Source organism: Balaenoptera physalus (assembly GCF_965194825.1).
Source record: "Balaenoptera physalus genome assembly, chromosome: 14".
NCBI lineage: Eukaryota > Metazoa > Chordata > Mammalia > Artiodactyla > Balaenopteridae > Balaenoptera > Balaenoptera physalus.
In genome coordinates, this window is record NC_138893.1 from 14829877 (window position 1) to 14845314 (window position 15438).

General features: G+C 44.6%; 1 pseudogene across 1 annotated transcript; it reads left to right on the plus strand.

Annotated features, from left to right (window-relative positions):
• The first annotated feature begins 3122 nt into the window (after positions 1–3122).
• Positions 3123–6374, plus strand: LOC309642458 (actin-related protein 2/3 complex subunit 1A pseudogene; annotated as a pseudogene). The gene has a single exon. The product of its transcript is annotated as an actin-related protein 2/3 complex subunit 1A pseudogene (transcript).
• Positions 6375–15438: the final 9064 nt, after the last annotated feature.

Sequence of the window (15438 nt, forward strand, 5' to 3'; positions counted from 1 at the left end):
GGTGTCCATTTTATTTATTTATTTAGGCAGAGGTGGCGTTCTGGAGGTAGAAACCGAGAGGTGATTTTTCAAGGGAGCATGTTTCCGGGGATGAACGGAGTGCTGAATAGCAGGGTTTTCTTTTTTGTTTTTAAGTAAACACGAAATGAGGAAGAAGGAAGGCAATATATATTTTTAAATTTTTTTCTTTGTGACTGGTTGCTGTATTAAAAGAAGAAAGACGAGGCAGCACACGAAACAGCTTTAAAGATGCAAGAAGACGGATCTGTCTTGTAACAGAATCTGTGTAACCTTGACGATGCCCTTGTAACAGCAAAGTTTCCAGTGTTCCTAGGAAGGAAAGAAATGTTACTTAGCGCTTGATATTTTAAAAGGGATTCCAGAAGCTGACCAGTCCAGAGGATAAAGGCAGCTGCCTGCATCTGAATCTCTACTCACATCCTCAATAAAACACAAACACAAACAAACAAGCCTTCAGCTCTACTAGGAGAGCGAATGCCATGAACTGAACTTCAAATTACTTCTTAAGGAGAAGAAAGAAAATACCTCAAATTCCAACAGAGCTCCCTCCACTGTTGCCAAGGACTTAAGTGAAACCCAGGCTTAAATCCTTCTATGAAGAGAAAGTCCAACACCAAGAACTAAATACTGAACACAGGTTGGGTACTTGACTGGAAAAGCCAAGAGGTTTGAAAGAGAATGGGACAGGAGGTGGCAGCCTTGAAGAAGCCTTGCTTCTGGGAAAAGTCAGATAAATAGAGAAAGGACAATGCCCTTTGGAGGTCTTGTGGTGAAGGAAAAGAAGGAAGTAAAAAAAGAGAATTATAGATCCGCAGAAATAGAAGACAACCAATCCCTCCCTCAGTGTGGTTATCTATTAAAAACTGCACTTCAGTATACAGTGAGAAGAGGACATTCTTGAACTATGAACCCTGTGTCAAAATGTCTAGTAGCACTAAAACATCAAAATAGCTGCATATAAATCTACTGCAAAAAGAAAAAAAAATACATTTCTTATGATGAGAAGATGAATCATAACATTTCAGCTGATGAAAATCCCCCCCATCAATAAAATGACATAGCAGAGGAAAATTGTAAGACCTTATGTCAAACTCTCAAGCTGAACAAAGTATCATATATTTGGCTACACACACACCCACCCACCCACCCACCCACACACACACACACACACACACACACACAGCTAGAACCAGAAGTTCAAAACCTAAGAATATATTAGGCAAAAATTAGGAAGAAATACAGCAGGAGTTGATAAGATTCAGGATAGAAATTGAAAATAAAGACAAAACTATCCCAGAAACAATAAAGAATTACAAGACGCCCAAGGGAGAATATATCAAATACAAATATGTAAAAGGACACTGAAGAATGGCAAGAAAATATTCAAGAAATTGAAAATAAGATAAAGAAAGGAGTAAAAAGCTTTCAGAGATAAGTGGTTGAAATGAAAGCCAGGAAAGAAGAACCAAAATACATGTCACTGGAGTCTCTAAAGCAGAAACACCAAACAGTGAAGCAAAATTAATATTAACACCGTCATCCCACATGTAACATACAGCATGATGACAATAGTTACCACTGCTGTATGGTACTTTTGAAGGTTGTTAACAGAGTGCATCCTAAGAGTTCTCGTCACCGGGAAAAAAACATTTTTTCTTTCTTTCCTTTTTTTGTATCTAAATGAGATGATGAATATTAACTAAACATTGTGATACTCATTTCACAATATATGTTAGTCAAGTCATTACGCTGTGCACAGTGCTATATGTCAATCATATCTCAATAAAACTAGGGGGGAAACTGTAATCCCAGAAAATAATCCAGAAATAAGAGAAAATTTAAATTATATATTGAAAGTACCTTCCATGTACCTTGGAAAACTGAATGGAATAATCAACTCCAAAACATATTTTAGTAAAACTATTAGATTTCAAAGGCAAAAAGATCAAATTACTTATAGAAATAAAAATATTTAGGCTGGCAACATACAGAGCAACGCAACAGTGGAGCGGTATTTACAAGACACTATGGAAAGAAAGTACCAGCCAAGGATTTTTGTGTCCATCCTTTCAGGATCAAAGCTATAGACAAACAGATGAGAACTGAGTACAAAAATTTAGAGAGCATCCTATGCCTTTCCTGGAGAATGAGCTTCCCCCAAGCAAGAGATAACTGAGGAAACCGCCAAATGACGGATGGGAAGACTAGTATATACACATACTTTCTAATCAAATAGAACAGTTGCAACTGAAAAAAACTGAAGGAGAAGGGAGAGAGAAAAGGGGAAACATAATCATGTAACTGACTGTTAAATAGGTAATAGTTGCTAATCAAATGACACCATATAAAATGGACAGACCAGATGTTAAAGGGTTAAGAAAAAAGAAAAGAATTAATGTAAAAATATAAAAACTTAACCACTAAAGCAAAACATAAATATCCCAAAATACTGGAAACCCCGTTCCAAAACCCTAAAAGAAAAAAAAATTTAAATAGCAAAGAATACACACCAAATGGTGAAAGAAACACAATAAGTATACCATAATACCTGCAGTAATTATAACAGAAAATAACAGGACAGAGTGGAGACCAAACCATATCAGTATATGAATTTACAAATGCACTTAATTTGCCTGTTAAAAGATTTTCAAATTTGGTCATAAAGGAAAACCCAACTCTAAAAGAGCAGAAGCTGTGATCCTGGTATCATATAAAGTAGAACAGGCTAAAGAGCATCTGAGGTGAAGAAGGACGATTTATGGCCAAAGCTTCAACTCCATTGCACATGGCAGCGGGTCTGAAGCCACTGTAGTTTGTAAATCCGAAGTCAGAAGAAAGTCTAGATGTGACATGGGGAAGCGTAAGGACAAAGAAACTGCAAGAATAAAGTAGACCTCATGACAGCAGCTAAAATCCATGAGGGCAAACTGGAACCTACCTCCAACATCGATAATGCAAAAAACAAAACAAAACAAACTCTACAATGAGATATCTCCAGTAGTATGGCTATTCTTTTTAAAAAAGCAAAAACAAAAACGAAAAACCAGAATATAACAAATATTGAAAAGGATGTGGGCCTCGGTCCCCTGCCCAAGCCCGCCGGAGCCTGTTCACGTTGACTGACCAGGGTCCGCGAATTTAACACTCCGAGCCCGTCCGGATGGCCCCGACTCCCAGCTTTCTGTCCTTTGAAGACACTAAGAATAATGTCCCTGCATCAATTTTTACTAGAGCCAATCACCTGTCATGCCTGGAACAGGGATCGTACCCATTGCCCTTAGCCCCAATAACCACGAAGTCCACATCTATAAGAAGAACGGGAGCCAGTGGGTGAAAGCTCATGAACTCAAGGAGCACAACGGACACATCACAGGTATCGACTGCGCTCCCAAGAGTGACCACGTCGTCACTTGCAGGGCTGACCTCAATGCCTACGTCTGGGGTCAGAAGCATGGTGTCTGGAAGCCAACCCTGGTGATTCTGAGAATTAACTGTGCAGCCACTTTTGTCAAGTGGTCCCCGCTAGAGAACAAATTTGCTGTGGGCAGCGGAGCACAACTCTGTTTGTTACTTCGAGTCCGAAAATGACTGGTGGATAAGCAAGCACATTAAAAAACGCATTCGCTCCACGGTCCTCGGCTTGGATTGGCATCCCAACAATGTCTTGCTGGCAGCAGGATCCTGTGATTTCAAATGCAGAGTGTTTTCTGCCTACATTAAAGAAGTGGATGAGAAACCAGCCAGTATGCTCTGGGGCAGCAAGATGCCTTTTGGTCATCTGATGTCAGAGTTTGGTGGCAGTGGCACTGGCGGCTGGGTGCGCGGGGTCAGCTTCTCCGCCAGCAGGAGCCGCCCGGCCTGGGTCAGCCACGACAGCACCGTGTCCGTTGCCGATGCCTCAAAACGCGTGCAGGTCTCAACTCTGAAGACAGAGTTCCTGCCCCTCCTGAGTGTGTCCTTCATCTCGGAGAACAGCGTCCTGGCTGCTGGCCATGACTGCTGCCCCATGCTCTTTAACTACAACGACCGTGGCTGCTTGACCTTTGTCTCCAAGCTAGACATCCCGAAACAGAGCATCCAGCGCAACGTGTCGGCCATGGAGCGCTTGCGCAACATGGCCAAGCGGGCCACGACCGAGGACCGCAACACGGCCCTGGAGACGCTGCACCAGAACAGCATCACTCAAGTGTCTATTTATGAGGTGGATGAGCAAGATTGTCGCAAATTTTGCACTACTGGCATCGATGGAGCCATGGCCATATGGGATTTCAAGACCTTAGAGTCTTCTATCCAGGGCCTTCGGATAATGTGCAGCTGAGCAAGCCTCCCAGATCCAGCATGAGGACGGACAGGCTGCGCCGGGCAGCTCCGCCCTTCGCATGATGGGGAGGAGAGCCAGCCAGCCGTCAGGAGACACTGAAGACACATATGGCGCAAACCTTGTTCTGTGTTTTGTTTTGAGGATAATTGGTGAAAGTATCGGTTTTTTAAAAGCAGCAGTGATTTGGGTTTTATTTTTTGTTTTTTTCTTTTGCTATTTCATTCCATTCTTGACCAAAGCTTCTCTTTAAGTAGTTTATTATGGAAAATTGTCACACTAACTTAAAGGAAGGGGTGGGGGAGGTATGTAAATTGTCTGCTAAAAAATTAAATAAAAATACTGAATGTGAAAAAAAAAAGAAAAGGATGTGGAGTAATTGGAACCCTTGTGTGTTGCCGGTGGGAAGGCAAAATGGTACAGCTGCTGTGGAAAACATTTTGGCTGTCCCTTAAATACTTAAACCTAGAATTACCATATGATTCAGCAATTCCACTTCTGGGTACATACCTAAAAGAAGCGAGAGCAAGGACTCGAACATGTGCTCCCATGTTCATGGCACCGTTATTCACAAGAGCCAAAACATGCAAGCAACCTGGTGTCCATCAACAAATGAATGGATGAGTGAAATGTGACATACAATGGAATATTATTCAGCTTTAAAAAGAAAGGAAATTCAAAAAAAAAATGGTTCTGATGCACCTAGGGGCAGGACAGGAATACAGACACAGACGTAGAGAATGGACTTGAGGACATGGGGAGGGGGAAGGGTAAGCTGGGACCAAGTGAGAGAGTAGCATGGACATATATACACTACCAAATGTAAAATAGATAGCTAGTGGGAAGCAGCCACATAGCACAGGGAGATCAGCTCGGTGCTTTGTGTCCACCTAGAGGGGTGGGATAGGGAGGGTGGGAGGGAGACGCAAGAGGGAGGGGATATGAGGATATATGTATACATATAGCTGATTCACTTTGTTATACAGCAGAAACTAACACACCATTGTAAAGCAATTATACTCCAATAAAGATGTTAAAATAAAAAGTAATGCATGCCATTAGAAGAGCTCAATGGCCACACACCCCTTTAGAAGACAAGTTGCCTTTGTTTAAATGCTCTGATTTTTTATTAACAGCTTCATTGAGATGTAATTGATTCATTTTAAGTGTAAGGTTCAGTGATTTTTATTACGTTAACAGGATTGTGCAAACATCACCAAAATCTGTTTTTAAGCATTTCTAACATTCCAAAAAAGAAAACTTGTACCCATTTATAGTGACTCCCTCTTCCTGCCCCTAGCCCTACATAAATGAGAGACCTACTTTCTGTCTTTACAGGTTTTATGATCAATTCTTCAGGAATAATTTGTGACTGGAACTATGTTTTCAGTTAAATACAAGTTTGGATTCTGTTGTTCCAAGTTTTATAATTAAATAATTTTTAATGTCTAAAAAAAAAAAAGGAAAGAAAGGAAATTCTGACGTAAGTTATAACATGATACTGAGTGAAATAAGCCAGGCACAAAAGGACAAAAACTATGAGCCCACTTACATGAAGTACCTAGAGGAGTCAAATTCACAGAGACAGAAAGTAGAAGTGTGGTTGCCAGGGGCGGGGAGGGAGGAAGGGGGAGTGATTGTTTAATTGGTACAGAGTTCCAGTTTGGGGAGATGACAAAGTTCTGGAGATAGACTGTGGTGCAGAACTATGTGAGTATGCTTAATGTCCCTGAAATGTACACTTAAAAATGATTCCAGGACTTCCTTGGTGGCGCAGTGGTTAAGAATCTGCCTGCCAATGCAGGGGACACGGGTTCGAGCCCTGGTCCGGGAAGATCCCACACGCCACGGAGCAACTAAGCCCATGCGCCACAACTATTGATCCTGTGCTCTAGAGCCCGTGAGCCACAACTACTGAGCCGACGTGCCACAACTACTGAAGCCCACGTGCCTAGAGCCCATGCTCCGCAACAAGAGAAGCTACCACAATGAGAAGCCAATGCACCGCAACCAAGAGTAGCCCCGGCTCGCTGCAACTAGAGAAAGCCCGCACACAGCAACAAAGACCAAGGCAGCCAAAAATAAATAAATTAATTAATTTTAAAAAAATGATTCAAATGGTAAATTTTATGTTATGTGTATTTTACCACAATAAAACGACATGACAAATTGGAAGAAATTGTTTCCACACCTATCATAGATAAAGGGGTAAGGTAATATCACTAATATATAAAGAAGTTAAACATTGAGATGGGCAAAACACATAAACAGACAATTCACAGTAAAGATCTCATGAGTTCATAAATATGTGAAAAGAGGTTAAACTTTACTCAGAAAAGAGTTACAAATTAAAACTACAGAGATACTGGATATCCCCCCAACAAACTGGCAAAAATTTGAAAGCTTGACCAGATACTGTATTGGCAGGGATATAAAAAAGACTAAGGAAGACTTTTGTGAACAGATATGGAGTGATTTCCAGGATATATTATTAAATATGAAATGAAATATTAAATGCAAAGTGCAATAGCTTATATATTGCATGCTACTTTTTGTGTAAGAAAGAAGGGAACATAAGAAAACATACAAATATCTGTTTATTTGGGCAACACACACACCAATGATAAACCAGAAAACAATGAAATGAGTTACCTGTAAGAAGTGGTAGGAAGAGGCAGAAGGGACAGGAGGACTGACACCTGTCACCTTTCTTCTAGGCTTGACTTCTGGAAACATGTTAATGTCCTACATATTCAAAAGTAAAGTAAACACAGCAAAACTATGGGGGGAACGCTAAAAATTGAATCCAAACAGAAATGCCTGAACCCAACTATATTGCAAATGCATAACATAACTAGATTGAAAGGGGATAAAGGGATTAATAGGAATAACTTTTAAGTAAAGTACTTGGGCTATATACCCTCAGCCTAGAGAACAAAAGAACTACAAACAATTTTTGAACTCTTCTTTATGGCTTTTTTCATAGTGTTATGGTTGTCTCAATTAAACTATTTTATGCATATTGTGCAACTGAGCAAATCAGAAAATGCCTTGTTTCAGAGATCTAGGGTTTTCATCATGGAAGAAGGGAGATACAGTATGGAATGAGAGAAGGCAAGGAAGATTCCTTTGGAGTAGATTTGGAATCAGAACAGTATGAACTCATTGTTTTATATACACATATACATATACACACATATCTATGCTCATCTATGTGTCCACATGTAAACAAATATTTCTACATATACCATATGCACGTATGTACATATTTCCTATATCTGCCCACTGAAAGAGCCCAGAGCAATGATACACTGGTAGCAATGAACACACCTGGCAAGCAGATCTTGGTTGCTAAATACCAATCTCCACTATAAGAAGGTTTCCTTGGAGCAGCGTTTGATCCATGACTGGAGCCTAGAAGGTAATAGAGAAGCCTAGAACATCTTGTAATAGAAAGTAAGGAAGAGTTTTAAAAAGGTACAGGGGCTTCCCTGGTGGTGCAGTGGTTAAGAATCTGCCTGCCAATGCAGGGGACACAGGTTCGATCTCTGGTCCGGGAAGATCCCACATGCCGCAGAGGAACTAAGCCCGTGCGTCACAACTACTGAGCCTGCGCTCTAGGGCCCGCGAGCCACAACTACGAAAGCCGGCGAGCCTAGAGCCCATGCTCCACAACAAGAGAAGCCACTGCAATGAGAAGCCCACGCACCACAATGAAGAGTAGCCCCCGCTCGCCTCAACTAGAGAAAGCCTGCGCGCAGCCAAAAAGAAAGGTGGGGGGGGCTGCTTAAAAGGTCACAGGAACCAGCTTGAAGGGCACCCATTGGCTAAATCTAGGACATATATGTGTCACAATAAATATTGAATAAAATAGAAATCTATGAGTACCTGCTGATAATTAATAGATAAATAAATGGAGGAGATGGGATGGCTCTTTCTTTCAGTAGATTGCCAACTGATAGAGGTGAAAGAAAGGTGAAGATGAAAATCACTGTTTTTCAACCATCACAGTAATGATTGGAGAAGACTCATCAATAGATTCTAAAGTGTGTGTGTGTGTGTGTGTGTGTGTGTGTGTGTGTGTGTGTGTGAGACAGGGGTTGCAGGGGAGGAACAGGGGAGTTTGATGAGAGGGAGGATATTTACAAGGTCTGCAAATGTCTTTCATCAGAATACTTATTAGTTACAGAGGGAAACCAGTAACTGTACAGTGGAGAGACCAGGCAGCACCCTGGCCAGGTGATCAAACGACTCACTCATGAGGGTCAGGTGGACATCCTGTGTCTGCAGCGGTACCCTGAGAAGGACACGACACACCATTTTGGTATTCTGGCCAAGGATACATAACTTGAATCTCACAGCGAATAAATACCGAAAAAAACCCCAAAACTGACGAATAGTCTGTAAAATCATTGGCTCGTGTTCTTTAGAAATGTCACTATAATGCAAGACAAGGAAAGGGTAAGGAGCTGGTCCAGACTAGTGGACCTAAGGAGACGGGATAACTACATGAGTACGTGATCCCCTACAAGTGGCTGAAAACGTGACGAGGACAATTTACAAAAGTGGATGAGAGATGCAGAATAGGTGATAGCATAGCTCAATGCTATAGCACATGCCAGCTTACGTAGAGGGTAACGTATTCTGGTTGTGATAGGTGTAACAGGATTACATAGGAGACTCTTGTTCTTAGGAAATAGGAACCGAAGTATCAAAGGTTAAAGTGACATGATAAACACAAGCCACCCTCAGGAAAAATATAGACAGAGGATAATAAAACAGCTATGGCAAAATTTTTAAAGGCGATAAGTCTGGGCAAAGAACGTATAGGAATTGTTTTGGCAAATTTCCTGCAAGTCTGATTTATTTTCTTTAAAAAGTGATTTAACTGACAGTGTGGTTGGGCCTGATGATTCATTGCATTTTACAAATTAGGAAAGATGCAGAACCCTGAAATCATTTGGGTAAAGTTACACAACTCAGGCCTCTAAACTTCACTGCGTCTTGGTTCCCTAGGCAGCTCGCACACATAGAACTCTCCTTTCCATTTCTTTTACCTGTTTACCTTCCTGACACACCTCCACACACACCTGCTTGTGCACAGGTCCTGTGTTTTTCTCGGTGATGGGTCGAGTGCAAACTCTCCTTAAGTGCTGCCTTGTCCTTTGCTCAGCCTGGGCGGCTCTGTGGCTGTCATTCTTCCGGGTCATCTTTTTCTGCTGGAAGCCCTCAGGCATTTTTCTTGAGTGTATGGTACAGCAGGAACAGTGCCTACTCGTAGCAACACATCAGTGCGGCAGAGGTACTTCTGCAGCCGTTCATCGTCCCAGTTGCTATTGGTAGAGATGTCAGGAGCCCTGTACAATTTGCTGGTATATTGTGTCTTTACGCAACAAGAACCTTTTTTGTAATCTGATTGTTCAATTTTCCTTTTTCTAAAATATTTTAATAGGAGGAAAATAAGGAGAGAAATTAGGAGAGAAAAGAAAAACAAAATTATAACTGCTTGAATAGGACTAAAATATTATACACTGAAATTGGATAATCAGAACTCTTTCCCCCGCAAAATTTGAAGTGTGTTTATACAGAGGCTCTTGTAAAAAGAAGATACTAAAGAGTGCTGCCTGGGTCCTACCATGAGCTGGCTTTAATGCGAGGGGACACTTTGAAGTACGACAGTCCCATCCACGGCGAGTCGAGGACTGCTGTCTCTCCCATACCCAGAGGATACATACACTGACCTTCTGCTATAATCTTCCCAGAAATTTCCTGACTTGAATTGAGACTGAGAAGTAATTCATCAATGTCATTTAGGTTAAAGAATTCAATTGCCCTGAAAATGTAAACATTAACGACGTGCTTACTACACGCCAGGTGTTGTTCCAAGTGCTGTTTGTGTACTACTTTCCGTGATTATTATTAATCTTCACAACAGCCTGATGATGTAAACACTATTATTATTCCAGTTTTATCATGCGGCCCAGCGCTGTTGTGTTACCTGCCCAAGCCAGCTCAGCGAGCAGGAGAGTGTTTGGGGAAATTGAGGACCTTTTGGGTTTAGGTCTGGGCGCTGGTTACCGGATGTGCTGAGTTTGTGAAAAAGTCCAATGGACTGGACACCTATGACAGATGCACTTGCTGTATGCAAGTTAAGCTTCAGTATCATAATCAGATAGGGTGAGGAATCACTGCTTCCCTTTTCAGTCTCTGTAAAGAGTCAGTGAAACTCAGCCCCGCTCGTCAGCCTCCGTCCGGAACCCCTGCAGCACCGCCGCCCCCGTCACCACTTCCCGTCCTCACCAGCCATCACAACCCGCCCTCTGGGAACAGAGCATCCCGGAAGCGTCCACACGGCCTCCTCGTCCCACGTTAGGGGAACATCAAGCCATGGGGAGGCTACACGCCTCATCCCTGCTCTCCATTCTGGATCGTTCTGCCGGGGGTCACCCCAGCCTCTCCTGGTCCAGACTGGAGCTGGGGAGTCAGCACAATGGCCCCTTTCATTCCAGATGGCTCTTTCCCCACTGAGTGCCTGGGACAGCCCTGTTGTCAGCCCAGCGTGTTCTTCTCGCCCGCCTCCCGCCCATGTGAATCCTCTCACCCAGGGCTCCCAGAAAACCCGTCCCGGGGGCGGCGGTGCCACCAGCGCTCCCCGCAGTGTCACCTCTGCCAGAGCGGGCGCAGGGCGGGCTGCCCGTGGCTAGAGTGAGCCCGAGAGCTGCCGAGGAAGCACCGCGGGCCTCGCCCTGTCCACACCCCACAGAGATGATGAGTTGTACACTCTTGTATTGCACATCCTGGCCGGGGGCTTGGGGGAGAACCTTCTGATGGCCAGCAGCTATGCTCCCCTAAGCTCAGAAGCGCTCTTCCCCCTCCTCCCCTCCGGCCCACGGTTGCTGCCCTCCTTTACGATGGGCTTCTTCCCAGCAGGGCTCTAGGTTCCTGGGGTACCTGAACCCCTGGCACACTGGCCCTAGCGGTCCCCTGCATAGACCTGGGGTCTGGGTGAATAGACCTCCAACTCGACCGGACTCCTACTGCATCTTTTATAAAGTGCTTTCCCAGGCACATCTCACTGAATCCTCATGAGGTATTACTCTGCTCATCTTGGAGGACCACCTGAGAATTCAGGTAAGTTTTCCAAATCGACCATGCAACTACAACCTAGCAGGGCCAAGTGCAGACCCAGGTCATTCACTCTAAGCTCACAGCAACGCCCCCTCCCCGCTTCAGCTGCAGAGTCCCGAGACTGGAATGTGTGCATGGTGTGCTGGGAAAGTCTCTCATTTATTTATAGTTTATACACCACTCACATCCGAAGATAATTGGAATCATCTTACAGAACCCACAAACACACACACGTAAGATGTAGAGAGAAGTGTTGTGTGGGCAGACCGTGTCATGGGGGTTTTCCATCCCCCCCTTCCCCCGCCAGATTTCTAATCCTGGAGAGCTTTGTAAAAGTAAGATGTCCTGAGATTCCCACCCCACACCTACCGAATCAGAATTGGCAAAAGGGGAGCTGGCTCATTTACAGTGCTTAAGTTCTGCAAGGCAAGTAGGTAAAGGACCCTCGTAACAGATGGAAGGGAGAGCGAGGTCGTACACTTACAGCTGTAGGGCTCAGAGCCTGCAACAGGCGCATGGGGTCCAGGCAGCCCTCAGTGGCCCAAAACAACGCTTCTCCTGCTCGTACTTGAGGATGGACATGGCCTGTTCCAGAAACAACCCATCCTTTGGGCTTGACTAACCCTTTCTCATCCCAGAACCAGAGACTGCAATGAACTATAGGTCTTTCCCACCCCTGTGAAATCCGGTGAATTTGTAGGGAACAGTGAATAGAATTCAATTTTGGAAAACAAAGTCATTGTGTAATCAAAAGGCAAACATCTCCAACTGAAGAATAAATGAAGGGATATTAGATTATATTTTGAAACGGTTATTACCTGTTAGCTCTGATAATGCCGTTGTAGTTATGCAGACAAATGTTCTAATTCTTAGCAGATGCAGGCTGAAGTACTTAAGGGGTGAAGTGTCATGATGTCTGCACCTTTCTTTCTTTTTTTTAAATAAATTCATTTATGCAACTTACTTTCAAATGACCCAGCAAAGAAGTATTTATAGACAGAGTTATAAATATATATAGAGAAAACAAATATGGAAACATGTTCATTGTTGAATCCAGGTGGAGAGCATAATGGGGTTACTATCCTATTCTTTCAACGTCGTTTATTTAAAAATGTTCAAACTGAAAAATCGGGAGAAAAAAAGAATAAAGAAAAAATAAGGGAAATCTGAAGAACAATTGCAGTGAAAATAATCACAATTTTTCCTAAAAAAACAAAAAACAGAAAAACTCAGACGTTGTAGCCAGACAGAAACATCCGGCTGTCAGTCAATCAGTTACTCAACACTTGTTTATCACAGGTCTGTGCTGGGTTTAGAACTTCTCCAAAGAGTAAAAGGGAATCAGAAATGTACACCATGGGGTTCCTGTTCTCGAGCTGCTAAGGATTAAGCTCAGCTCCACAGAATTTTTTTGCTCTGGATCTAATTCCTTCGGAGGTTCACAAGAAGTACCTAAATTATCCATACCTCTGTTAGCAAAGATGTTTCATCCCCAGGAAGAATGTCTTTTTAGAAACTTCTTAACCGGGAAGAGAAATAATCCAGGATGTTCCAGAATGTCAGAAAAGAGAGGTTATACTAAGCTAATTCTCGAGTCAGATCCCAAGTGAGGCCAAAGGCGCTGGACACGTGCCGTGGTGTGTCTAGAGGTCCCAGGAAGGAGATGAGGGCAGAGCTGGGTCAATGTTAAGGATGAAGGAGCAGAAGAAAGGTTTGACTTCTGTAGGGGTGAGGGACGGGGGAGTCCTGGAGAGAAGAGGGCTGGAGGGAGAGGCCTAATGAGTCTGCAGGCTGGTGATTCGGCTGGTGGTGGGGACGCGGCCACAGCTGGTCCTGCTCCGAGGACCGGGCAGCGAGCAGGGCAGGTGGCCGTGAGGCAGTGTCTGGGAATCAGTTCACCTCCGGCCCGGTCAGGCCAGCTACGGGATCAGGTGAACAGGCCTAGGGGTCATTTCTGGGGGTATTTTTGCTTAACAAGGTACAGGAAGGGAGAACATTTCTCCCCCATGAAGATAATTCCTGAGTATTTCATTGAGTAATGGGGGGTAAAGGGTTCAAAGTATAAACTCCCACTGAGCTGAGTCACCCATTCTGCAAAGACTTTTTTGACTATGCACTTTTTGCCAAGCTCTATTTTAGATTACTGGGAACATGGATGAAGAACACAGAGAAAAATCTCTGCCTTCAGAAAAATCTCATACCTTCTAGTGTAGTGTGCACAAGGCAGAGGAAATGGGTTTCAATTCATCACCAAACAGAAAGGGCAGCCCCCCAGGTCCCTCTGCTCCAGACTGGGCTGTGGGCTGGCGGGGTGGAGGTGGGTCCGGGAGATCAGCCCGAGAGGCCTGAAGAGGGCGCTGCTGAGGCTGCAGATGAGAACGGAGAGGCTCCAGGCATACAGGGTGAACCTCCCAGACTCCCACACCCCCTCAGCAGGCCCTGCTGACTCCAGGACGGGTAGAGACAAGCAGAAAGAGCACTGAAGTATCTCTGACATGCAGCTGTAAGCAGGCAGCTCTGCTTAGAATGACTTATGAGAGGTTTTTCATTTTTTTGGTTTTTTAAAAATAAATCTATTTATTTATTTATTTATTTTTGGCTGCGTTGGGTCTTCGTTGCTATGCACGGGCTTTCCCTAGTTGCGGCGAGCGGGGGCTACTCTTCGTTGTGGTGCGCGGGCTTCTCGTTGTGGTGGCTTCTCTTGTTGTGGAGCATGGGCTCTAGGAGTGTGGGCTTCAGTAGTTGTGGCATGCGGGTTCAGTAGTTGTGGCTTGCGGGCTCTAGAGCGCAGGCTCAGTAGTTGTGGCTTACGGGCTCCGTTGCTCCACGGCATGTGGGATCCTCCCGGACCAGGGTTCCAACCCATGTCCCCTGCACTAGCAGGCAGATTCTTAACCACTGAGCCACCAGGGAAGTCCCAAGGAGGTTTTGTTTTTATTTTTGAACATAGTCGACTTTGAATAAATGAACTTTGTTCCTGAGGAATTTCTAATCAAGGTATTGCTCTATAAAACAGCCTTTACCCTTGAGGAACTTATTGCCTTGTTTGAAAGACAGAGCGCAGACACAAGGAATAGCTAGGAAGGCAATAAATAAAGTGGGTGTGGACGATTAAGAGGTCAGCAGAAAATTTTAAATGCAGTGTATGTGACAGAGAGCAAGCCAGGTTTCTATCAAAGCCTCTTTTGGGTTTCCAAACGAGAAAAGGTTTGCTGTCCTTAATCGGCCGCTGCATTGATCTGGCTTTAAATCAGAAGCCGCCCTCAATTGAAGTTATGAGAATTCAGAAAAATGACAGGTGAGTGTGGACGGGAGTGCCCGGGAAGGGTCGTGAAGGGGAGTTTGAGTTGGGCTTTGAAGGATGGGTATAATTTAGCCCAAAGTGTGAGCATTCTGGGAGGAGGAGTGAGGGATGGGGGACGCAAAAAGTGGGGCAGTTGACAGGCGGAGAGGCGGCGGCAATGGAGGTGTGCGGACACCTGCACTCCGGGTGGCCCCTGGATGGAGGACCTCCGCAGGTAGAGGCTGGCCCGCAGGCCTGTAGTCTGAACTTGATCCAACGGGCGTGGGGGGCGGAGTGACAGACTAAAAGCAGCTCAGGGTTTTCAAAAAGATTGATAGGTGACTTCAGGACGTACTGCGGTTACGCGCCTGTCAGGGTCGGCTGCGGTGGGTCCGACCTTGGGTGGGCTCCCAGGCAGGAGTGTCAAGGGCAGGCAGTGGAGAAGCGGGGGCTGGTCCCCACGGGGGACGGTGTTTCTGCCGGGCGGGAAGACAGTGGTGGGCGGCCTGAGTGAGGAGCTCTGCTTACTTGTTCAACCAGTATTATGAGGTGCATGCCCGGCGCCGGGCGCTGTCCCGGGAACTTGGGTAACATCAGAGCACCAAGCGGCCCGGGTTCCCTCTGGGGTTTACGTTCCAGCACAGCCGTGAGAGGAGCCATGACGCTGACCGGGAGATGACACGGAACG